The sequence below is a fragment of the Cherax quadricarinatus genome, chromosome 25 (genome assembly GCF_038502225.1).
Source record: "Cherax quadricarinatus isolate ZL_2023a chromosome 25, ASM3850222v1, whole genome shotgun sequence".
NCBI classification, from domain to species: domain Eukaryota; kingdom Metazoa; phylum Arthropoda; class Malacostraca; order Decapoda; family Parastacidae; genus Cherax; species Cherax quadricarinatus.
Genome location: NC_091316.1, coordinates 1,902,174 through 1,929,799, shown reverse-complemented (window position 1 = coordinate 1,929,799; position 27,626 = coordinate 1,902,174). Strand labels below are relative to the sequence as shown.

The 27,626-nt window shown below is 48.1% G+C and overlaps 1 protein-coding gene across 1 annotated transcript in view; it reads right to left on the bottom strand.

Annotated features, from left to right (window-relative positions):
* LOC128690071 (zinc finger protein 609) overlaps positions 1–27,626 on the bottom strand; it is a gene marked incomplete in the record, with an annotated part of 259,012 nt that overhangs the window by 136,420 nt on the left and 94,966 nt on the right. The window contains 2 exon segments of the mRNA XM_053778643.2: positions 9,670–9,703; positions 23,887–23,923.

Genomic DNA, 27,626 nt, shown 5'->3' with positions numbered 1-27,626 from the left:
CAGCATCCCCTCCCTCCCCCTACTCCACCAGTACCACCCCCCTCCAGGGGACCAGTAAGCGACACACTGACAGACAAAAAGAAAAAAACAACATAATTGTTGTGAAGGCTGAGGGTGTAGCAGGGAAGTAACAGTGACCATATGAGTGAAACTCTCTACCAGAGTGCAGGGAAAGTCGACCTTACTGACACACACACACACACACACACACACACACACACACACACACACACACACACACACACACACACACTAACCCTATTGGTGAGGGAATGATGGGGGAGGGCAGAGAGGATGGATGGAGGGGGAAGAGGGAAGGGGTGGGATGGACGAAGGGGAAAGGGAACTGATGGACGGAGATGGCTAGGGGAGGGAAAACAAGGGGAGGGATGGTGAGCGAGGGTTGTGGAGAAGGGAGGGGGGGGATGAAGGAAAGGGGCGGGATGATGGTGGTGGGGAACATGAAGGAAAGGGGCGGGATGATGGTGGTGGGGAACATGGGACATGGGGAGTGAGGTAACCCAGAGAAGATGGAATGGGAAGGGAGTGTGACAACTCCACAAGACTGTGACAACTCCACAACACAAGACTGTGTCAACTCCACAACACAAGACTGTGACAACTCCACAACACAAGACTGTGACAACTCCACAACACAAGACTGTGACAACTCCATAACACAAGACTGTGACAACTCCACAACACAAGACTGTGACAACTCCATAACACAAGACTGTGACAACTCCACAACACAAGACTGTGACAACTCCACAACACAAGACTGTGACAAGTGCACAACACAAGACTGTGACAACTCCACAACACAAGACTGTGACAACTCCACAACACAAGACTGTGACAACTCCACAACACAAGACTGTGACAACTCCACAACACAAGACTGTGACAACTCCACAAGACTGTGACAACTCCACAACACAAGACTGTGACAACTCCATAACACAAGACTGTGACAACTCCACAACACAAGACTGTGACAACTCCACAACACAAGACTGTGACAACTGCACAACACAAGACTGTGACAACTGCACAACACAAGACTGTGACAACTGCACAACACAAGACTGTGACAACTGCACAACACAAGACTGTGACAACTCCACAACACAAGACTGTGACGACTCCATAAACACAAGACTGTGACAACTCCACAACACAAGACTGTGACAACTCCACAACACAAGACTGTGACAACTCCACAACACAAGACTGTGACAACTCTACAACACAAGACTGTGACAACTCCACAATAGAAGACTGTGACAAGTGCACAACACAAGACTGTGACAACTCCACAACACAAGACTGTGACAACTCCACAACACAAGACTGTGACAACTCCACAACACAAGACTGTGACAACTGCACAACACAAGACTGTGACAACTCCACAACACAAGACTGTGACAAGTGCACAACACAAGACTGTGACAACTCCACAACACAAGACTGTGACAAGTGCACAACACAAGACTGTGACAACTCCATAACACAAGACTGTGACAACTCCACAACACAAGACTGTGACAACTCCACAACAAAAGACTGTGACAAGTGCACAACACAAGACTGTGACAACTCCACAACACAAGACTGTGACAACTCCACAACACAAGACTGTGACAACTCCATAACACAAGACTGTGACAACTCCACAACACAAGACTGTGACAAGTGCACAACACAAGACTGTGACAACTCCACAACACAAGACTGTGACAACTCCACAACACAAGACTGTGACAACTCCACAACACAAGACTGTGACAAGTGCACAACACAAGACTGTGACAACTCCACAACACAAGACTGTGACAACTCCACAACACAAGACTGTGACAAGTGCACAACACAAGACTGTGACAACTCCATAACACAAGACTGTGACAACTCCACAACACAAGACCGTGACAAGTGCACAACACAAGACTGTGACAAGTGCACAACACAAGACTGTGACAACTCCACAACACAAGACTGTGACAACTATCATAGTCCTGCCACTAGTGTCCTACACCAACAAAAACAATAACTACTACTGGAACATAACTAGAAAACTAATTAAGGTGATGATGGGGGGTCAGCACAGGACAGGGGGGGCAGCACAGGACAGAGGGGGCAGCACAGGACAGGGGGGGCAGCACAGGACAGGGGTCAGCACAGGACAGAGGGGGCAGCACAGGACAAGGGGGTCAGCACAGGACAGAGGGGGGCAGCACAGGACAGGGGGGGCAGCACAGGACAGGGGGGGGGCAGCACAGGACAGGGGGGGCAGCACAGGACAGGGGGGGCAGCACACGACAGGGGGGGAAGCACAGGACAGGGGGGTCAGCACAGGACAGGGGGGGCAGCACAGGACAGGGGGGCAGCACAGGACAGGGGTCAGCACAGGCCAGGGGGGTCAGCACAGGACAGGGGGGGCAGCACAGGACAGGGGGCAGCACAGGACAGGGGTCAGCACAGGACAGGGGGGTCAGCACAGGACAGAGGGGGCAGTACAGGACGGGGGCAGCACAGGACAGGGGTCAGCACAGGACAGGGGGGCAGCACAGGACAGGGGGGGCAGCACAGGACAGGGGGGGCAGCACAGGACAGGGGGGCAGCACAGGACAGGGGGGCAGCACAGGACAGGGGGGGCAGCACAGGACAGGGGGGCAGCACAGGACAGGGGGGCAGCACAGGACAGGGGGGGCAGCACAGGACAGGGGGGCAGCACAGGACAGGGGGGCAGCACAGGACAGGGGGGGCAGCACAGGACAGGGGGGGCAGCACAGGACAGGGGGGGCAGCACAGGACAGGGGGGGCAGCACAGGACAGGGGGGCCAGCACAGGACAGGGGGGCAGCACAGGACAGGGGGGGCAGCACAGGACAGGGGGGGCAGCACAGGACAGGGGGGCAGCACAGGACAGGGGGGGCAGCACAGGACAGGGGGGGCAGCACAGGACAGGGGGGGGCAGCACAGGACAGGGGGGGCAGCACAGGACAGGGGGGCAGCACAGGACAGGGGGGGCAGCACAGGACAGGGGGGGCAGCACAGGACAGGGGGGGCAGCACAGGACAGGGGGGGGCAGCACAGGACAGGGGGGCAGCACAGGACAGGGGGGCAGCACAGGACAGGGGGGGCAGCACAGGACAGGGGGGGCAGCACAGGACAGGGGGGGGGCAGCACAGGACAGGGGGGGGCAGCACAGGACAGGGGGGGGGCAGCACAGGACAGGGGGGGCAGCACAGGACAGGGGGGCAGCACAGGACAGGGGGGGCAGCACAGGACAGGGGGGGCAGCACAGGACAGGGGGGGGCAGCACAGGACAGGGGGGGCAGCACAGGACAGGGGGCCAGCACAGGACAGGGGGGCAGCACAGGACAGGGGGGGCAGCACAGGACAGGGGGGGCAGCACAGGACAGGGGGGGCAGCACAGGACAGGGGGGGCAGCACAGGACAGGGGGGCAGCACAGGACAGGGGGGCAGCACAGGACAGGGGGGGCAGCACAGGACAAAATTTACAGGGAAAAAAAATCGCCCAAAAAACTTACAATAAATAAAATAAAAGGAAAGTTGTTTGTTTTCGTTAGATACGCCTTTGTTGCCCGGAGCGGATTTAGAGCTGAGAGGGAGGGGGATCGAGAGAGAGGGGGAGGGAGGGAGAGAGGGGGGAGGGAGGGAGAGAGGGGGGAGGGAGGGAGAGAGGGGGGAGTGAGGGAGAGAGGGTGATGGTGGGGAAGGAAAAGAGGCGGTTAAGAGAGGTGGGTGGTGGAGGGGTAGGAGGGTGAGGGTAGGGGGAGGATGGTAGTGGGGGGAAGGAGACGGTTGAGGGAGGAGGGTAGTGGATGGGTAAGAGAGAGACGGTAGGGGGAGGAGGGTGGTGGAGGGGTTGGAGAGAGAGGGTATGGGAGGAAGGTGGGGGAGGGGAAGGAGTATGAGGGGAGGGGGAGGAGGGTAATGGAGGGGTATGAGAGAGACGGTAGAGGGGAGGAGGGTAGTGGAAGGGAGGGGCAGAGACGGTAAGGGTGAGGAGGGAGGTGGAGGGGAGGGAGACGAGGTTGGAGGTTAGTGGAGGACTAAGAAAGAGATAGTTAGGGGGGAGGGGCAGGAGATATGGAAGGGGAGGAGGGGGGAAGAGGGGGAAGGGGAAGCACCTACCAACACACAATGTGTTTTAATCTCTCACTTTTAATTTACAGTGTGAAGACAACACTAGTGAACACGTTACTGTGTGAAGACAACACTAGTGAACATGTCACTGTGTGAAGACAACACTAGTGAACACGTTACTGTGTGAAGACAACACTAGTGAACACGTCACTGTGTGAAGACAACACTAGTGAACACGTTACTGTGTGAAGACAACACTAGTGAACACGTTACTGTGTGAAGACAACACTAGTGAACACGTTACTGTGTGAAGACAACACTAGTGAACACGTCACTGTGTGAAGACAACACTAGTGAACACGTTACTGTGTGAAGACAACACTAGTGAACACGTCACTGTGTGAAGACAACACTAGTGAACACGTTACTGTGTGAAGACAACACTAGTGAACACGTCACTGTGTGAAGACAACACTAGTGAACACGTTACTGTGTGAAGACAACACTAGTGAACACGTTACTGTGTGAAGACAACACTAGTGAACACGTCACTGTGTGAAGACAACACTAGTGAACACGTCACTGTGTGAAGACAACACTAGTGAACACGTCACTGTGTGAAGACAACACTAGTGAACACGTTACTGTGTGAAGACAACACTAGTGAACACGTTACTGTGTGAAGACAACACTAGTGAACACGTCACTGTGTGAAGGCAACACTAGTGAACACGTCACTGTGTGAAGACAACACTAGTGAGCACGTCACTGTGTGAAGACAACACTAGTGAACACGTCACTGTGTGAAGACAACACTAGTGAACACGTCACTGTGTGAAGACAACACTAGTGAACACCTCACAGTGTGAAGACAACACGTCACTGTGTGAAGCCAACACTAGTGAACACGTTACTGTGTGAAGACAACACTAGTGAACACGTCACTGTGTGAAGACAACACTAGTGAACACGTCACTGTGTGAAGGCAACACTAGTGAACACGTCACTGTGTGAAGACAACACTAATGAACACGTCACTGTGTGAAGACAACACTAGTGAACACGTCACTGTGTGAAGGCAGCACTAGTGAACACGTCACTGTGTGAAGGCAACACTAGTGAACACGTCACTGTGTGAAGACAACACTAATGAACACGTCACTGTGTGAAGACAACACTAGTGAGCACGTCACTGTGTGAAGACAACACTAGTGAACACGTCACTGTGTGAAGACAACACTAGTGAACACGTCACAGTGTGAAGACAACACGTCACTGTGTGAAGACAACACGAGTGAACACGTCACTGTGTGAAGGCAACACTAGTGAACACGTCACTGTGTGAAGACAACACCAGTGAACACCTCACAGTGTGAAGACAACACGTCACTGTGTGAAGACAACACTAGTGAACACGTCACTGTGTGAAGACAACACCAGTGAACACGTCACAGTGTGAAGACAACACTAGTGAACACGTCACTGTATGAAGACAACACTAGTGAACACGTCACAGTGTGAAGACAACACTAGTGAACACGTCACTGAATGAAGACAACACTAGTGAACACGTCACAGTGTGAAGACAACACTAGTGAGCACGTCACTGTGTGAAGACAACACTAGTGAACACGTCACAGTGTGAAGACAACACTAGTGAACACGTCACTGTGTGAAGACAACACTAGTGAACACGTCACAGTGTGAAGACAACACTAGTGAACACGTCACTGTGTGAAGACAACACTAGTGAACACGTCACAGTGTGAAGACAACACTAGTGAACACGTTACTGTGTGAAGACAACACTAGTGAACACGTCACAGTGTGAAGACAACACTAGTGAACACGTCACTGTGTGAAGACAACACTAGTGAACACGTCACAGTGTGAAGACAACACTAGTGAACACGTCACAGTGTGAAGACAACACTAGTGAACACGTCACAGTGTGAAGACAACACTAGTGAACACGTCACAGTGTGAAGACAACACTAGTGAACACGTCACTGTGTGAAGACAACACTAGTGAACACGTCACAGTGTGAAGACAACACTAGTGAACACGTCACTGTGTGAAGACAACACTAGTGAACACGTCACTGTGTGAAGACAACACTAGTGAACACGTCACAGTGTGAAGACAACACTAGTGAACACGTTACTGTGTGAAGACAACACTAGTGAACACGTTACTGTGTGAAGACAACACTAGTGAACACGTTACTGTGTGAAGACAACACTAGTGAACACGTCACAGTGTGAAGACAACACTAGTGAACACGTCACAGTGTGAAGACAACACTAGTGAACACGTCACAGTGTGAAGACAACACTAGTGAACACGTCACTGTGTGAAGACAACACTAGTGAACACGTCACAGTGTGAAGACAACACTAGTGAACACGTCACAGTGTGAAGACAACACTAGTGAACACGTCACAGTGTGAAGACAACACTAGTGAACACGTTACTGTGTGAAGACAACACTAGTGAACACGTCACAGTGTGAAGACAACACGTCACAGTGTGAAGACAAAACACTGAAATCCTCTGAGAAGGAAGTAGTGGATCAAGTTTACAAGGCAGTAGACCTACTTCAGAAAGACGGGGGGAGGGATATAGGCCTTGTTTAGGAAGGAGAGGATGGGTGGGAGGCAGGGATGGGTGAAGGAAGGAGGGAGGGGTGAGAGAAGGAGGTAGGGAGACAGGGAGGGGTGAGAGAAGGAGGTAGGGAGACAGGGAGGGGTGAGGGAGGAAGGTAGAGAGGCAGTGGGTCTAGTTTAACCCTTCGTAGGGCAAGGGGCCCTAAAATTAGAAATTCGAACTCAACTCCCTATGGTGGATAGAGTAACTCAATATAAGGTCAATGAGCCTATATAAATGGAATTCTGATGGTTAGTTTTCAAGCAACTGCAAATCTCCGAAGCACGAAAATTTACGCCCTTGCCCGACATAGGGAGTAAAAATCTGAATGTTGCAAACTGTGCAATTATTAATAAAACACCCAATAACTATTTTTTAAATTTATTATACAAACAGACAATATCAAAAACATAAATGGAACTTGTATCAAAACAGTTTGTATGTATTAGAAAAATATAAAAATGAAACAAATAGCAACAAGGACACATTGCAAAGGGATAAAACTTTCAAGTCCCATATTCCTGAGATTCATGAGGAAGACCAATTATTCTTGTTCCTAATTCATAGTATGGTAGTCCCTGAAACAATTTCTATTACTCTTTATGCACAGATTTACTTTGCATACAGAACACTGAAATGAGGATGTGACATATTTCTTCGAGTTGCTGCAATACTTGCAACTAAACCTTTCTTTTTCTTCAATAATTTCTGCTTTTTGGCTGGCCTTTCTTCCTCCTCATCATCACTTGACACCTCTGCATCCAGTGGCAAATATTCATCATCACTATCCAGCAATTCTGGGTCATCTACTTCTGATTCTGAGTCATTGTCCTCCAAAATGCAGACATATTTTGACCTGGTGCTGGAGGGCTCTCCATAAAACAACTTCTCATTGATCTGGAAGGACAATAAAAACCTTCTGTATAGATCCAGACCACTACAGAATTCATATATACAATAGAATTTTTTTTATAAATATTTATTTTACTGAAATTGTACTATGTCACCTCTCGGGCAGCCATGAAAATTTGTGGGCTTCCTTTGTTGCACTTTTTTCAACTGCATGCTACACTCACATTATGCTTCACAGGGACTTTATGTATATATCAAAATATGCCTAAACTATTCATGTATGCACTAAACACAACAATAAGTACTTACCGACATTGTAGGGGGTAAAATCCAAGAGTATATTAGTGACACTGGATGGAAAAAACCCACTCTGGGCGACGCCAAGCCACAAGTGTTTATGTTTTGTTCTCTCAACCAATGGGAAGGCGGCAAACGCCATCACCACTTAGCTGAAGCGACTCAGGGAAGTCTTGTGATTGGTTAGAATTAAAGAACGGGAATCCAGATGCGCGGCGCGTGTAGGATGACACGCGCAAACTTGCACGTGTTTAAGCTAGAAAATTTTAGAGCCTGCCCGATAAAGGGTATTAAGGAAGAGAAGAATATGCCGAGAACAAGAACAGGTGCGACAGGGAAGGGAGGGAGAGGGGGAGAGTAGGAGCCGTTGGACAGGTAGAGGAGGGAGGAGGGAAAGGATAAAGAAAAATGGAACAAGGGTAAGATACGTGTAGGTGTGATAAATGGTGGGGGGAGTTGTAAGGGAGGAGGACGAGGACGATGAAGGAGATATTTACCTGGAGGATATTCCGGGGATCAACGCCCCCGCGTACCGGTCCATGACTAGGCCTCCTGGTGGATCAGGACCTGATCAACCAGGCTGTTACTGCTGGTCGCACTTAGTCCAGATACCTAAAGACGGTGCTGGATCAGCCGGGCTGTGGTTCGTACGTTGGATTACGTGCGGCCAGCAATAACAGCCTCGTTGATCAGGCCCTGGTCCACCGGGAGGCCTGGTCGTGGACCGGGCCGCGGGGACGTTGATCCCCGGAATGTCCTCCAGGCAGTCTGGCTGATCCGGCACTGACTTCAAGTATTTGTCCAGCTCTCTCTTGAAGGCAGCCGGGGGGGGGGGGTCAATGGGATTCACAGAATTCCTTGTTAATAACAAAATGAAAAGCAGTGTACTAGCAGCAGGAGCACTCAGAGCCTTCGCAGAAAGAGCTTTAATCTAAGTGAATCACCAGGGACATTAAAGAGTGCAGACACAGTTCCTGTGCATAAGAGAGGCAGTAGAACACTAGAGAGATATGGAAGTGTAAAATAACCCCCATGAAAAGTAGGAGCACCGTGGCCACAGTAAGAGAACATTGTATCAACATCTGTGTTTCCAGATTGTTCAACTTTTACCTGGTCATGGACCGGGCCGCGGGGGCGTTGATCCCCGGAATAACCTCCAGGTAACCTCCAGGTAACCATTATCAAAGACATTGCTGGGACAAGTGTTGAAGTCTTCAAGAGGAAACTGGACATATTAACCAGGTTGTGATGGATATGTGGGTCACAGACTGGTTGACCAGGCAGGCAATAACACTACACAAGTTTGGCCAGACCTACAATTTAAGAGGTCTGGTCTGAGCCGCGGGCGCCATCATCTCAGAAACCATTACCAGATAAGCGCAAAATATCCTCTGAAGAGGGTCTTTAGCTGAACCGAAAAAATGTTTAGGATGTCTCTGTAATATGGGTTACTACAATAGTTAAAGCAGACAACTCACACTGACTAAACGCTTAAAAGCATGTTGGGTCGCTTTCAGAATACCTCAGATAAATTACGAGTGTAGGCGTTGAGTGTACATAGAACCTGCCTAACATGAGCCAGTAGACCTACCTCACTGTTAGGCGTGAAAAGGACCTGTCTAGTAGAGGCCTGAAGGCCTACCACAATGTTTCTCTATTCAAAGTGTAGCAGAACACAGACATGTATATGAAGAGAGAGTTTGTGAGAGCACTGGAAGGTGTGTGTGAGCATCAAGACAGTAAGGTAAGACTCACCTATATCCTGAACGTGGCGGGGAGGGGACCACACCTGTGTACAAACAAACTGTTATAAACATATGTACAACAACAACGTTAGTCACAAAGAAAGCAGAACAAGTATATACAACAATATCAAATTACAGGTCACAAAAAATATATGTATTTACAACGAAACAAAAACAATAATAATAATAACAATAATCATAATAACACAAATACCTTCACCAGGTGCCAGATCAACCAGGCTGTGATTGATATGTGGGTCAGTAGGCCCAACAGCAGCAACAGCCTGGTTGACCAGGCTAGCGCCAGACGAGCCTGGCCCAAGACATAGCTCCAGGAGTAGAAGCACTCTCGAGACTCATCAACGGTATTATCAAAGGTAAAGTAGCAGTGTGTTGCTGAATCATAGCTGCACACTGGTAACACAAGCTAGATGTTTCCTCATATTCCATCACACAGGATGGTTCACATATATATAGTGCTGGAATATGTCAGCCTAAGCTGGCTGGAAGACCTCAGTAGTGTCAGCCTGAGCTGGAAGACCTCAGTAGTGTCAGCCTGAGCTGGAAGACCTCAGTAGTGTCAGCCTGAGTTGGAAGACCTCAGTAGTGTCAGCCTGAGTTGGAAGACCTCAGTAGTGTCAGCCTGAGCTGGAAGACTTCAGTAGTGTCAGCCTGAGTTGGAAGACTTCAGTAGTGTCATCCTGAGTTGGGAGACCTCAGTAGTGACATCCTGAGCTGGGAGACTTCAGTAGTGTCATCCTGAGTTGGGAGACTTCGGTAGTGTCATCCTGAGTTGGGAGACTTCAGTAGTGTCAACCTGAGCTGGGAGACTTCGGCAGTGTCGTCCTGAGCTGGGAGACTTCGGTAGTGTCATCCTGAGTTGGGAGACTTCAGTAGTGTCAACCTGAGCTGGGAGACTTCGGCAGTGTCGTCCTGAGCTGGGAGACTTCGGTAGTGTCATCCTGAGTTGGGAGACTTCGGTAGTGTCGTCCTGAGCTGGGAGACTTCGGTAGTGTCATCCTGAGCTGGGAGACTTCGGTAGTGTCAACCTGAGCTGGGAGACTTCAGTAGTGTCAACCTGAGCTGGGAGACTTCGGTAGTGTCGTCCTGAGCTGGGAGACTTCGGTAGTGTCATCCTGAGCTGGGAGACTTCAGTAGTGTCATCCTGAGCTGGAAGACTTCGGTGGTGTCGTCCTGAGCTGGGAGACTTCGGTAGTGTCATCCTGAGCTGGGAGACTTCGGTAGTGTCAACCTGAGCTGGGAGACTTCAGTAGTGTCAACCTGAGCTGGGAGACTTCGGTAGTGTCGTCCTGAGCTGGGAGACTTCGGTAGTGTCATCCTGAGCTGGGAGACTTCAGTAGTGTCATCCTGAGCTGGGAGACTTCGGTAGTGTCGTCCTGAGCTGGGAGACTTCGGTAGTGTCATCCTGAGTTGGGAGACTTCGGTAGTGTCATCCTGAGCTGGGAGACTTCAGTAGTGTCATCCTGAGCTGGGAGACTTCAGTAGTGTCGTCCTGAGCTGGGAGACTTCAGTAGTGTCGTCCTGAGCTGGGAGACTTCGGTAGTGTCAACCTGAGCTGGGAGACTTCAGCAGTGTCATCCTGAGCTGGAAGACTTCAGTAGTGTCGTCCTGAGCTGGGAGACTTCAGTAGTGTCAGCCTGAGCTGGGAGACTTCAGTAGTGTCAGCCTGACGACGTACCAGAGTACGAAATATCTACCACTAAAGATTTCCCCATCCTGATGAGGCTTGTCCTTCACAGTTAATTAAGACAGCTCTGTTCCACATGGCACAGTACTCGCCCCCATCTTATTCCTCATCCTCATATCAGACATAGACAGAGATATACACCACAGCACCGTATCATCCTTTGCGGATGATACTAGGATCTGCATGAGGCTGTCATCTGCTGAGGACGCGGTTAACCTCCAAGAAGATATAAACAAAGTTTTCCAGTGGGCAACGGTAAACAATATGATGTTCAATGAGGACAAATTCCAACTACTCCGTTATGGAAAACTGGAGGAGATAATAACTAGAACAGAGTATACTACTGACTCCGGCCATACAATAGAGCGGAAAAATAATGTAAGGGACCTGGGAGTAGTAATGTCTGAAGATCTCACTTTCAAGGATCACAACAGTGCCACGATCGCACGTGCAAAGAAAATGATAGGATGGATAATGAGAACTTTCAAAACGAGAGATGCCAAGCCAATGATGATCCTTTTCAAATCACTTGTTCTCTCTAGGCTGGAATACTGCTGTACATTAACATCTCCATTCAAAGCAGGTGAAACCGCAGATCTAGAGAGTGTACAGAGATCCTTTACTGCACATATATATTCTGTCAAGCACCTTAACTACTGGGAACGCTTGGAAGCACTTGACTTGTACTTGTTGGAACGCAGGAGAGAGAGATATATCATAATCTACACTTGGAAAATCCTGGAAGGAATGGTCCCAAATCTGCACACAGAAATCACTCCCTACGAAAGTAAAAGACTGGGCAGGCGATGCAAAATGCCCCCAATTAAAAGTAGGGGCGCCATTGGTACACTAAGGGAAAAACACCATAAGTGTCCGGGGCCCAAGACTGTTCAACATCCTCCCATCAAGCATTAGGGGAATTGCCAATACACCCCTGGCTGCCTTCAAGAGAGAGCTGGACAGATACCTAAAGTCAGTGCCGGATCAGCCGGGATGTGGCTCGTACGCTGGACTGCGTGCGGCCAGCAGTAACAGCCTAGTTGATCAGGCCCTGATCCACCGGGAGGCCTGGTCATGGACCGGGTCGCGGGGGCGTTGATCCCCGGAATAACCTCCAGGTAACCAGGTAGCTTGTTTGCGACTGTATTACATATTAACGTGTGCAGATCAACCTAGGATAACCCAGTAAAGTCTAACACTCATCACTTACTCTGATGTCCTTGTGAATTTCTTCCACTGTTTCAGGTCACCTTACCCAGGGTTACCTGGTTACCTGCCTAACCTCCAGGAAACCAGGTAACCCTGGCGGGAGAAGTCTCGAGAAGTCAACGTTATATATAGAACCAAAGAACAATACTGGGGCTGGTCAAGGAGTGAAGCCGGGAGAGTAGCAGGAATCACAGGTTCACTCCTGGCCAACCTCCAGTAATGTTCTTTGGTTTAACACAAGACCATAAGAAGGAACACTGCACTGTACTAGCACTTTAGGCCTACTGGCTCATGCTAGGCAGGTCCAAGTCACCTACCGGCCTAAGCCACTGGTGACTTGAACCTGCTTTGCATGGGCCAGTAGGCCTGCTGCAGTGTTCCTTCCTTATTTTGAAGCCACTTGCTTCTTCTGGTTACACAGATACCTATATAGGTACTCAAGGAATATAAAAACTAGAGGTAAGCTATGTGATACCAGAACCAGGTGGTCACTGGAAGAGCTGGTAGATACCTGGGTATGAGAGCTGGGGGATGGAAAGGGAAGAGGGGAGGATACTGATAAACAGAAAGAAAAGGGGATGGTCTGAGAGGCAGAGAGGGAATCATGGTACTGGTGGTGAAGATGGGGGAGATGATGGTGATGGTGCTGGAGAGGAAGGACATGGTGGTGGGGGAGGCAGGTAGTATAAATTATTCTCCCCCACACACCTATTTTTTTTCCTTATCACCCCAGCCCGCACATCCCGACCTCACCCCTCTACCCACACCCCTCTACCCACACCCCATCACCAACCTTCACATCCACCACACCAAACCTTTGATGGATTTCTATAGTTTTCTTTATCTCGCAGCCCGGTCCTGGGCCAGACTTGTCTGTTACTGGCCTGGTCAACTAGGCTGTTGTATTAATGTTGGCAGAATTACCCACAATATGTTAGGTAAAAGAACACAAGTACAACTAATATGTTCACACAATAAAATATCACATTAGTTGCATTTGTGTCCTTATACCTAACAACCAGGCTGTTGCTGCTGGCGGCCCGCTTACCCACATATCCATCACAGCCTGGCTGATCTGGCACCTGGTGAAAAAGAAAATTTAGTTTCCTCTTGCAAACCTTTACACTTGTTCCAACAGTGTTTCTGATATCTTTCAAGTTATAAACGTCTGGAGCCACGGATATTGATACAATGTTCTCTTAGTGTGCCCACGGCACCCCTGCCTTCCACTGGGGTTGTTACGGCAGTGTGCAGCAGGTCTGACCAAGACGAAGCCCTCAAGTAATTACAAAGTATTTTTATCATGTATCTCTCGTCCACTCCGACGAGTACACATTTAAGACTTCGGAGCATTCCCAGTACTATAATTTAAATGTTTTATGGACTCTATACGGGCTATCAATGATTTCTGAATCTTTCTGGCTATCGTGACATTTGCATTAAGGTGTTCTTTGAAATGAATATCAGCTGGCATGATTAAACCCAGATCTTTCACATATTTCTATTGTTCCATTTGGTGATCTATTGTTTTGTATACAGGGTTAATTTCCAGTTCTTTATTTTTTCTACATCTAAGATGGAACTTGATCAGCACTGAACGTCATGTTGTTCTCCACAGTCCACCGGTCAACACTCTTTATATCTTCCTGTAAGTTTTCAGTGTTTACTACACAGGTTATTTTCATGTTTATTCTGGTATCATCCGCAAATATTAAACTGTGGCAGGTTTAGCATGCAGATTTGGGACTAACCCTTATTGTAGCCAGCTGGCCCAGTGGCTAGCGCGTAGGTCTGGAGTTTGACTCTTCAATCGCGAGTTCTATCCCACCCGTGGTATGGTATCTTCTAGGTGTAGATTATGATGCATCTTTCTCGCCAACGTTCTAAGGAGTACAGTTATGGGACTTACCTGGAGGTTACCTGGAGGTTATTCCGGGGATCAACGCCCCCGCGGCCCGGTCCACGACCAGGCCTCCCGATGGATCAGGGCCTGATCAACTAGGCTGTTACTGCTGGCCGCACGCAGTCCGACGTACGAGCCACAGCCCGGCTGATCCGGCACTGACTTTAGGTATCTGTCCAGCTCTCTCTTGAAGGCAGCCAGGGGTTTATTGGCAATTCCCCTAATGCTTGATGGGAGGCTGTTGAACAGTTTTGGGCCCCGGACACTTATGGTGTTTTCTCTTAGTGTACCAATGGCGCCCCTACTTTTTATTGGCGGCATTTTGCATCGCCTGCCCAGTCTTTTACTTTCGTAGGGAGTGATTTCTGTGTGCAGATTTGGGACCATTCCTTCCAAGATTTTCCAAGTGTAGATTATGATATATCTCTCCCTCCTGCGTTCCAACGAGTACAAGTCAAGTGCTTTCAAGCGTTCCCAGTAGTTAAGGTGCTTGACAGAACTTATACGTGCAGTAAAGGATCTCTGTACACTCTCTAGATCTGCGATTTCACCTGCTTTGTATGGAGATGTTAATGTACAGCAGTATTCCAGCCTAGAGAGAACAAGTGATTTGAAAAGGATCATCATGGGCTTGGCATCTCTCGTTTTGAAAGTTCTCATTATCCATCCTATCATTTTCTTTGCACGTGCGATCGTGGCACTGTTGTGATCCTTGAAAGTGAGATCCTCAGACATTACTACTCCCAGGTCCCTTACATTATTTTTCCGCTCTATTGTATGGCCGGAGTCAGTAGTATACTCTGTTCTAGTTATTATCTCCTCCAGTTTTCCATAACGGAGTAGTTGGAATTTGTCCTCATTGAACATCATATTGTTTACCGTCGCCCACTGGAAAACTTTGTTTATATCTTCTTGGAGGTTAACCGCGTCCTCAGCAGATGACAGCCTCATGCAGATCCTAGTATCATCCGCAAAGGATGATACGGTGCTGTGGTGTATATCTCTGTTTATGTCTGATATGAGGATAAGGAATAAGATGGGGGCGAGTACTGTGCCTTGTGGAACAGAGCTCTTCACTATGGCAGCCTCCGATTTAACTCTGTTGACCACTACTCTTTGTGTTCGATTTGTTAGGAAGTTGAAGATCCATCTCCCCACTTTCCCAGTTATTCCTTTAGCACGTATTTTATGGGCTATTACACCATGATCGCATTTGTCAAATGCTTTTGCAAAGTCTGTGTATATTACATCTGCATTCTGATTTTCTTCCAGTGCATCCAAGGCCATGTCATAGTGATCCAGTAGTTGTGAGAGGCAGGAGCGACCTGCCCTGAACCCATGTTGCCCTGGATTGTGCAGATTTTGGGAATCCAGGTGATTTGCTCCCAGTAATTTAGGCGTTTGACCGAGTTTATACGAGCTGTGAAGGTTCTCTGTACATTTTCCAGATCAGCAATTTCTCCTGCCTTGAAGGAGGCCGCTAGTAGACAGTAATATTCCAGCTTAGAGAGAACCAGTGACCTGGAGAGTGTCATCACTGGCTTGGCATCTCTTGTTCTGAAAGTTCTAGTTATTCTTGTATTTACGATCATAACACAGCTGTGCTCCTTGAACCTGGGTTAAACTACAATTTATTTGATGGAATTAACAACACAATCAACAAGCAAACAACAGTAATAACTGCAAGAAACAATAACAAACACACACCTACCAGGACAAATACAAACAAAATACCTAAGTACAACGTAAAATAAATTTATTTTAAACGCAGAGAGAGAGAGAGAGAGAGAGAGAGAGAGAGAGAGAGAGAGAGAGAGAGAGAGAGAGAGAGAGAGAGAGAGATGACTCTCCGCCGCTGTTGCTTCAGCGAACAAGGAGGGCATAAGCGCCATGGTTAACCACAAGCTCCACATGTTCATCGTGTCGGTGATGCTCCGCGGCAGCTGCCTCCTTCCCCACCCCCCCCATTCCTAATCCCCACCCCATCCCACCTACCCTCCACCCAATCCAATCCCAATAGACCCACCATCAATCCATTCTCTCATCCACCAAACAAAACATTCATCCATACACCCCCACCACCCCTTAACCCCCTCCCCCATCTTTTACCTGGGGAAGGGGGAGGGGAGGGGGAGAATTCGCTGAGACTTGGTCAGTGTTTCAAAATTGGTTGTTAACAACTCTCTATCGCCATCCCGGCCAGCAACCACACCAGAGGCGTCCTCAACTAAGGACGAATATCACCTCTATCCTTGGGTGATCACTCGCCTTATGCGTCTTGGTGGGATGCTGCCTTCATCACCCCCCCCCCGCTCCTCTATTGCTCCTTCTGGTGATACAAAATATCCTGTGTGTGTGTACTCACCTAACTGTGGTTGTAAGGGTCGATTCATAGCTCCTGGCCCCGTCTCTTCACTGGTCGCTACTACTGTGTGTGTGAGAGAGACAGAGAGAGAGAGAGAGAGAGAGAGAGAGAGAGAGAGAGAGAGAGAGAGAGAGAGAGATGGTAAGTGTTGTGTTGTCATGAGTGTAGTGTAGTGTTACTGTGGTTGGTTATAATATGGAGTCTACGGTACAAGCTGGCTCCCCTTCCTGCTTCCCCTTCTACCAATACCAAACTCAACCCTTATTCTATATTCTCTCTCTCTCTCTCTCTCTCTCTGTCTCGGTGTCTGCCTGGAGGTAGATGGTACAGTAGTCAGTCTGCCAACATCTCTCCCCCCAGAGTCCTCCTTCACACACACTGACATTATCTTGATAGTAAACGTAATATATTTTGCTGCCATCAAATCATCCTTGTTCATTACTGAATTACCTGAGCGGTGAGTGCCATCTGTCGGCAGCTTTTAGTGATCACTGCTGCCACATGTCTGCAAGTCTTCAAGCGGAAACTAGACAAGTATCTTCACCAGGTGCCAGATCAACCAGGCTGTGATGGATTTTCATTCTTTTCCTAATTTAACTTTATTATCGTTCTCGAAGATCGCAGGTATGATTATTTAACTGACTTTTTCACGTGTACCACTTATTATTTGGCTCAAGACCAAATAACGTCAGTCTAAAAGGTCCTCTTCTAAGTGCACATTGTTCCAGTCCAGCTATTGTTACTTTTGTTCTTGTAATGGCCTCTTGATCCCAAACTCTGAGGTCCCAGGTATGTTACAGTTGTGTTGCTGGTCCAGGTATGTTACAACTGTGTTGCTGGTCCAGGTATGTTACAGTTGTGTTGCTGGTCTCAGGTGTTTACAGGTGTTGTCTTGGGCTGTAAAGGAGGATCTTCAGATAATTGTCCTCCAGTCAACGCCACCTGTGCTACACGCTCTCGCAACTAACTCATTCAACTCACTCTGGCTGACTCACTGGCTGGCTGGTTGACTCACTCACTCACTGGCTGACTTACTGCCTTGCTGGTTGACTCACTCACTCACTGGCTGACTTACTGCCTCGCTGGCTGTCTCACATAAACTTCACAATGATCCTGGAAGAGACATACTACTAAACTGTTACAACTTTGTGATAAATCTGTATTAAGTCCACAGATAGCTGAGTCCAGCAGAGCAAAAAATACCCTTGATCTTGTAATGATAAATGAGGCTCTGGTATGAAAGATAACATTGTCAAACATACCAAATTCAGACCAGAGCCAAAGTGAAGCCCAGACCAGCATACAGACCAGCATACAGACCAGCATACAGACCAGCCCAATCAATCTATCTCCTCTGTGGTGTTTACTCATTTCCACTAGAGTACGAGTCCTGGTCACGGACCGAGCCGCGGGGGCGCTGACCCCCGAAACCTCCTCCAGGTATACTGGGGGTCCCGAGAAGGTATAAGGCAACAGACAAGTCACGGGGATACCTGGAGGTTACCTGGAGGTTATTCCGGGGATCAACGCCCCCGCGGCCCGGTCCATGACCAGGCCTCCCGATGGATCAGGGCCTGATCAACTAGGCTGTTACTGCTGGCCGCACGCAGTCCAACGTACGAGCCACAGCCCGGCTGATCCGGCACTGACTTTAGGTATCTGTCCAGCTCTCTCTTGAAGGCAGCCAGGGGTTTATTGGCAATTCCCCTAATGCTTGATGGGAGGCTGTTGAACAGTTTTGGGCCCCGGACACTTATGGTGTTTTCTCTCAGTGTACCAATGGCGCCCCTACTTTTTATTGGGGGTATTTTGCATCGCCTGCCCAGTCTTTTACTTTCGTAGGGAGTGATTTCTGTGTGCAGATTTGGGACCATTCCTTCCAAGATTTTCCAAGTGTAGATTATGATATATCTCTCCCTCCTGCGTTCCAACGAGTACAAGTCAAGTGCTTCCAAGCGTTCCCAGTAGTTAAGGTGCTTGACAGAACTTATACGTGCAGTAAAGGATCTCTGTACACTCTCTAGATCTGCGATTTCACCTGCTTTGTATGGAGATGTTAATGTACAGCAGTTGGTATAAACCTTGGTAATAAATACCGACAAGTTGGTTTAGAAAGAAGAATGCACTTACATAACACAAGCCTTTACACGTCTTCAGTTCCCATCTTTCTTCATCCGAGATTGCAGACTCAAGGCACAAGCTATCCTCAACAAACCGCCCATGGAACAGCCCCCTAAACAGTTCATAGTACTCCCATGTGGCGATGTTGCCACGAATACTCGCCGGGCACTTGCTATGAGTAACATCAACGTTTCCACCATAAACACATCCTCTATCAAAGACCTCACTACTAAACGCAGCCCCACACCTCTAACTTCTACAGCAGGCGTCTACACTATCCCCTGTGGGTTCTGTCCCAAGAAATATGTAGGCGAGACAGGCAGAGATCTTGCAGTCCGCCTGAATGAGCATCGAAATGCCTCTAACAGAGACGATGTAAGGTACGCCTGTGTCCTCCACAGAGACTCCACTGGGCATTTGATGAACTGGAACGAGGCACAACTCGTTCTCACCGAACCAGACCTCAGACGCCGACGGTGCCTAGAAGCCTCACTAATCACCGTCACCGACACTATAGAACGCAACACTGGAAACTACAAAATTTCAAAAACATTGGCATACATGATACTTAAGCAGCACCAACCCAACAACACAGGAGTCACATGATTTCATCGTCTACTGGTCCTCATCATAGGCAGAGGTTGTTTTGATAAGGACCTGCCTCGCATGGGCCAGTAGGCCTTCTACAGTGTTCCTCCATTCTTATGTTCTTATGACATTCCTCAGGTCACGTGCGTCACATCTCACTCTCCGCCTATATATATAATGTCTTTCTACCTCTGTATGTTAGAAGTGATCAAGGTCCCAGGACCGAAACGTTTTCTAATAAATATGTTATAGTGTTTGCTTACGTGTCTTTCTAAACCAATGTACAGCAGTATTCCAGCCTAGAGAGAACAAGTGATTTGAAAAGGATCATCATGGGCTTGGCATCTCTCGTTTTGAAAGTTCTCATTATCCATCCTATCATTTTCTTTGCACGTGCGATCGTGGCACTGTTGTGATTCTTGAAAGTGAGATCCTCAGACATTACTACTCCCAGGTCCCTTACATTATTTTTCCGCTCTATTGTATGGCCGGAGTCAGTAGTATACTCTGTTCTAGTTATTATCTCCTCCAGTTTTCCATAACGGAGTAGTTGGAATTTGTCCTCATTGAACATCATATTGTTTACCGTTGCCCACTGGAAAACTTTGTTTATATTTTCTTGGAGGTTAACCGCGTCCTCAGCAGATGACAGCCTCTATTGTATGGCCGGAGTCAGTAGTATACTCTGTTCTAGTTATTATCTCCTCCAGTTTTCCATAACGGAGTAGTTGGAATTTGTCCTCATTGAACATCATATTGTTTACCGTTGCCCACTGGAAAACTTTGTTTATATCTTCTTGGAGGTTAACCGCGTCCTCAGCAGATGACAGCCTCATGCAGATCCTAGTATCATCCGCAAAGGATGATACGGTGCTGTGGTGTATATCTCTGTCAGGATGTCAGGAAGTATTTTTTTTTTTCAATTTTAGCGACAACTGGTGAAAGTGGAATGATATGGCTGTGCAGGTGGCACTGGAGAACTAAGAGCACATGTGACAGGTCTTCAGGGACTAGACACCAGTTAATACCAGTCGATGAAGTTCACAAGATGCTGGGAGCCAGGACTCGACCCCCCCCCCACACACACACAAGAAATAGGGAGACATGTCAATAAACCTCTCCTACACACTCCACTGCCACCTACCCACAACCCACTACCCACAACCCCTGGCCACGGCAGAAGAAAAATCCACAACAGGAATAAGCGGAAGGGGAAGCCATTCAAAGAGTTTCATTTAGGAGTGAGAGGGGAAGAAGATAACGTAGATGAGAGGAAGGGAAAGAAGTGAGAATAGTGAATACGAGAGAGAGAGAGAGAGAGAGAGAGAGAGAGAGAGAGAGAGAGAGAGAGAGAGAGAGAGAGAGAGAGAGAAAACATCCTGGTGTACACAATATCGCCAGTAATGCAGAATTTTTTGTCGTGTGTGTGTGTGTGTGTGTGTGTGTGTGTGTGTGTGTGTGTGTGTGTGTGTGTGTGAGTGCGTGCGTGTGTGTGTGTGTGTGTGTGTGTGTGTGTGTGTGTGTGTGTGTGTGTGTGTGTGTGTGCGCGTGTGCGTGTGTGCGTGTGTGTGTACTCACCTAGTTGAGGTTGCGGGTGTCGAGTCCGAGCTCCTGGCCCCGCCTCTTCACTGATCGCTACTAGGTCACTCTCCCTGAGCTTTATCATACCTCTGCTTAAAGCTATGTATGGATCCTGCCTCCACTACATCGCTTCCCAAACTATTCCACTTACTGACTACTCTGTGGCTGAAGAAATACTTCCTAACATCCCTGTGATTCATCTGTGTCTTCAGCTTCCAACTGTGTCCCCTTGTTACTGTGTCCAATCTCTGGAACATTCTGTCTTTGCCCACCTTGTCAATTCCTCTCAGTATTTTGTATGTCGTTATCATGTCCCCCCTATCTCTCCTGTCCTCCAGTGTCGTCAGGTTGATTTCCCTTAACCTCTCCTCGTAGGACATACCTCTTAGCTCTGGGACTAGTCTTGTTGCAAACCTTTGCACTTTCTCTAGTTTCTTCACGTGCTTGGCTAGGTGTGGGTTCCAAACTGGTGCCGCATACTCCAATATGGGCCTAACGTACACGGTGTACAGGGTCCTGAATGATTCCTTATTAAGATGTCGGAATGCTGTTCTGAGGTTTGCTAGGCGCCCATATGCTGCAGCAGTTATTTGGCTGATGTGCGCTTCAGGAGATGTGCCTGGTGTTATACTCACCCCAAGATCTTTTTCCTTGAGTGAGGTTTGTAGTCTCTGGCCCCCTAGACTGTACTCCGTCTGCGGCCTTCTTTGCCCTTCCCCAATCTTCATGACTTTGCACTTGGTGGGATTGAACTCCAGGAGCCAATTGCTGGACCAGGTCTGCAGCCTGTCCAGATCCCTTTGTAGTTCTGCCTGGTCTTCGATCGAGTGAATTCTTCTCATCAACTTCACGTCATCTGCAAACAGGGACACCTCAGAGTCTATTCCTTCCGTCATGTCGTTCACAAATACCAGAAACAGCACTGGTCCTAGGACTGACCCCTGTGGGACCCCGCTGGTCACAGGTGCCCACTCTGACACCTCGCCACGTACCATGACTCGCTGCTGTCTTCCTGACAAGTATTCCCTGATCCATTGTAGTGCCTTCCCTGTTATCCCTGCTTGGTCCTCCAGTTTTTGCACCAATCTCTTGTGTGGAACTGTGTCAAACGCCTTCTTGCAGTCCAAGAAAATGCAATCCACCCACCCCTCTCTCTCTTGTCTTACTGCTGTCACCATGTCATAAAACTCCAGTAGGTTTGTGACACAGGATTTCCCGTCCCTGAAACCATGTTGGCTGCTGTTGATGAGATCGTTCCTTTCTAGGTGTTCCACCACTCTTCTCCTGATAATCTTCTCCATGATTTTGCATACTATACATGTCAGTGACACTGGTCTGTAGTTTAATGCTTCATGTCTGTCTCCTTTTTTAAAGATTGGGACTACATCTGCTGTCTTCCATGCCTCAGGCAATCTCCCTGTTTCGATAGATGTATTGAATATTGTTGTTAGGGGTACACATAGCACCTCTGCTCCCTCTCTCAATACCCATGGGGAGATGTTATCTGGCCCCATTGCCTTTGAGGTATCTAGCTCACTCAGAAGCCTCTTCACTTCTTCCTCGGTTGTGTGCACTGTGTCCAGCACTTGGTGGTGTGCCCCACCTCTCCGTCTTTCTGGAGTCCCTTCTGTCTCCTCTGTGAACACTTCTTTGAATCTCTTGTTGAGTTCTTCACATACCTCACGGTCATTTCTTGTTGTCTCTCCTCCTTCCTTCCTTAGCCTGATTACCTGGTCCTTGACTGTTGTTTTCCTCCTGATGTGGCTGTACAACAGTTTCGGGTCAGATTTGGCTTTTGCTGCTATGTCATTTTCATACTGTCTTTGGGCCTCCCTTCTTATCTGTGCATATTCGTTTCTGGCTCTACGACTGTTCTCCTTATTCTCCTGGGTCCTTTGCCTTCTATATTTCTTCCATTCCCTAGCACACTTGGTTTTTGCCTCCCTGCACCTTTGGGTAAACCATGGGCTCATCCTGGCTTTTTCATTATTCCTGTTACCCTTGGGTACAAACCTCTCCTCAGCCTCCTTGCATTTTGTTGCTACATATTCCATCATCTCATTAACTGGCTTCCCTGCCAGTTCTGTGTGTGTGTGTGTGTGTGTGTGTGTGTGTGTGTGTGTGTGTGTGTGTGTGTGTGTGTGTGTGTGTGTGTGTGTGTGTGTGTGTGTGTGTGTGCGTGCGTGTGTGCGTGCGCTCGCCCATTTCTGTTCCCAGGGGTCGAGTCACGGCTCCTGGCCACCACCTCCCTTGTCTCCTTGACGTAGTCTATTCCACCTCCACGGAGCCTACCGTGCCTACTTCTGAAGCCGTGTATGGAAGCTACCTCCAACTCTACTTCTCTCGGGAACAATAAACAGCAAGAACATAAACATAAAATACTTTCTACGTCGTGGTCATATCTCTGCCGGAATCCACGAAGGAGAGATCGTAAAAAAGCAGTAAGAAGCGGGAAGAGAGCAAATAAACATAAGAAAGAAGGAACACTGCAGCAGGCCTACTGGCCCATGCGAGGCAGGTCCAAGTCTCCTACCGGCTTAAGCCAATGCCCCAGGAACCAGGAATGACGAGAAACAGTAATAATTCAACCTGTTATATCTGTTAACGGCCTCAAAACAGTAAAACAGAATGACTGACTTCACAAACAGATTTAAGCCAACACGCGCAACAAGCAACGACAATGATACCAACACAAACTGAGAAAATTAAAAAGAATGCCGTTAATGGCAACAGTAGCAGTGTGTATACTTACAGGGAAGCAAGAGACGCTGAACGCTCGTCCCAACAGCCTGGTGGAACAAAGAACAAATACACATTAGTTTATAACATAGAGTTAATTCATATGACGACTGCTTCTCCCCACGTTCATGTTCCGTCTCCTCCTTAACACCCTTCTCCCCCACCATTTTCCCTTCTCTCCCCTCTTATACACCCTTCTCCCCCACCTTCCCCTCTCTCACTCCAGGTAACCCTCGGTCCTCTCTGTCAATGGTATGTTAAGTATGTCAGGAAGGGACATGACAGCCACTACGTAGACACCAAGCTGCTGGGACACGCGGCTAGACAACACCTCTACACCTGGCACAGCAATTGTGTGTTCTCCAATCGCACCCAAAACGTTTCTAACCCCAATCCACATCTCTCCTTTCTACTCACACGGGAGGGGCTGGGTCTGATTGGTGCCTGGAGTACACAAACCAATTCTTCCGTAGCTCTGGGACCTGTCTTGTATGGGCCAGTAGGCCTCCTGCAGTGTTCCTCTATTTTCATGTTCTGTAATAACTGGTGACAGCAAGTGCTCACTTGCTGGGATACCTCAGGCAGAGTGGATAAAGGTCAAACACAAGCACCAACAGCCTGGATGACCCCGCTAGCTACTAACTCTTGAAACAGTGTTAGGTAAACATAAGAACATAAGAAAGAACACTGCAGCAGGCCTACTGGCCCATGCGAGGCAGGTCCAAGTCTCCTACCGGCTTAAGTCAATGCCCCAACCTAGTCAGGGCAGGTCACATTCACTTAAGGAAGGAACATGGCAACTGACCTAGTAGCACAAGCTAATCAGGTCCAACTCACACCCACCCACACCCACTCATGTATTTATCTAACCTATTTTTAAAACTACACAACGTTTTAGCCTCAATAACTGTACTCGGGAGTTTGTTCCACTCATCCACAACTCTATTACCAAACCAGTGCTTTCCTATATCCTTCCTGAATCTGAATTTTTCAAACTTAAAACCATTGCTACGAGTCCTGTCTTGGCTAGATATTTTCAGCACACTATTTACATCACCATAAGTGTCCGGGGCCCAAGACTGTTCAACAGCCTCCCATCAAGCATTAGGGGAATTGCCAATAAACCCCTGGCTGCCTTCAAGAGAGAGCTGGACAGATACCTAAAGTTAGTGCCGGATCAGCCGGGCTGTGGCTCGTACGTTGGACTGCGTGCGGCCAGCAGTAACAGCCTAGTTGATCAGGCCCTGATCCATCGGGAGGCCTGGTCATGGACCGGGCCGCGGGGGCGTTGATCCCCGGAATAACCTCCAGGTAACCAGGTATCCCCTTTATTTATGCCTGTCTTCCATTTATACACCTCAATCATATCCCCCCTAATTCTACGTCTTTCTAGAGAGTGCAGATTCAGGGCCCTTAGTCTATCCTCATAGGGAAGGTTTCTGATACATGGGATCAACTTTGTCATCCTCCTTTGTACATTTTCCAGAGCATTTATATCCATTCTGTAATACGGTGACCAAAACTGTGCAGCAAAATCTAAATGAGGCCTAACCAAGGATGTACAGAGTTGAAGAACAACCTGAGGACTTCTATTATTTATGCTTCTTGATGTGAAGCCAAGAATTCTGTTAGCTTTATTGCGAACACTTATGCACTGTTGTCTTGGTTTCAGATTACTGCTAACCAGAACTCCTAAATCTTTTTCGCAATCCGTAATATTAAGATCTACATTATTTAGTTTGTATGTGGCATGGTTATTGTCCTGTCCAACATTTAGAACTTTGCATTTGTCTATATTAAACTGCAACTGCCACTTCTCCGACCACTGCATCAGTCTACTCAAATCTTCCTGGAGTGCTCTAATGTCCTCGTCAGAATGAATTCGACGGCCTATCACAACACTAACACACAACTTGCATAATGATTACAAAAATACATCTGAGCAGCAATAAACGCCAGGTAAATCAACAAGCAGTAACAGGGACAAACACATAACAACGGGAACAACAGTAACATGGTTTCAACTCCCGTAAAACAACACACCATAAGAAAAGATAATTTGACAGTAAGTTGTATCTTGAATTGCTGTTATTGTTGTCTTCTCTCTCTCTCTCTCTCTCTCTCTCTCTCTCTCTCTCTCTCTCTCTCTCTCTCTCCAAGCAGACACAAACCCACCACCAACACTTCTGCAACTCTCAACCATTACAAATTCTGGGAACGGGAATGACAATAGACGCCTGGGTGATGGCGAACTAAGGGTGGTGGCAAATGGAAATGGGTGAAGGGGGGTGGTCGGGGGATTAAGCCGGAAGATGGGCAGTGTTTCTAGAACGACCCCTGGAATGGCAGTCAAGATGGGAATGGGAGTAGTCGCCTGGATGGACAGACCAGTTAAAATGGTTATGGTAATGGCAGTAATGATGGGAATGCTGGTAGGAATGGTTTGGGAATTGTTGTAGGGACCAGGAAGCGAGTGGGAATGACTTTGGAAACAGTACGGCAGTAAGAATGAGAACGACTGATTCTTGGGAGAAGAATGGGAGAGGAATGAGTATAGGAAGTGAAATGCAGGACGAAATAGAATGATACAATGGCGTGGTGGGGGGGGGGGGGGTAGAGATCACAGTCGGAAGAGGAATGATCGCGGCAATAATGAGAAATGAACGATAACCTTCAGAGTCAGAATGACGTAAACTTGTCATGGTCAAAGACCGAAAGATTTCGAAACACAAATAACCCCTACACAGGAAAAGCTTACGAGGTTTCGGTCCGTTTACTCCAGGTTGAAACATCGTCGTCAGCTCCTCCTACGTGCGGGTTATCTGTGTATTGTTACGGTCAGTATTGTGCCTTTTTTTGTTCTTTCTTCAAAGATTTCAAAGACGATGACACTTGTCAACTACCAGAACAAAATATGTGTAAATCACAAGTGCATTTTGTCTTCCCACTCCAGACCTGTGTAAAAAACCGTAACTCGAACAGCTGTGCCTTTTATTCTTGATGGGTACCGCAGATAAAGGTCTAATTCTCTCCAGACCTGTGTAATATTACCACACAGTTGTGGCACATCTTCCAACTGACCTGACCTGCCATGTGTACATGTCTCTCTGGTTATACTTTTAACCTCTGATGAGCTACCATAGTTCTACTCCCAGGCTCGTCCGGTGCTAATCTGGTCAACCAGGCTATTGCTGCTGGTGGCTCGCTGCCCCACATATCCATCACAGCCTGACACCTGGTGAAGATACCCAGTTTCCTCTTGAAGTCTTCTATACTTGTCCCAGCTGTGTTTCTGATATCTTCTGGTAAGATACTGAATAATCTGGGATCACGGATGTTGATATAATGTTCTCTTATTGTGTCCACTGTACCCCTGCTTTTAACCTAACCCACCCACACTGGTCTCCTAGGCACCCACACTATGGTCTCCTAACCACCCACATTATGGTCTCCTAACTACCCACACTATGGTCTCCTAACCACCCACATTATGGTCTCCTAACTACCCACACTATGGTCTCCTAACCACCCACATTATGGTCACCTAACCACCCACATTATGGTCACCTAACCACCCACACTATGGTCTCCGAACCACCCACACTATGGTCTCCTAGCCACCCACATCACGGTCTCCTAGCCACCCACACCAGTCTCATCTCCACTTCTATCCCAGGAACAATCCACTACCCCCACAACCTCAGCTAGCTCCGCCCCCCCACCATCCCTTTACAATCCCGCCTTGTAATCACC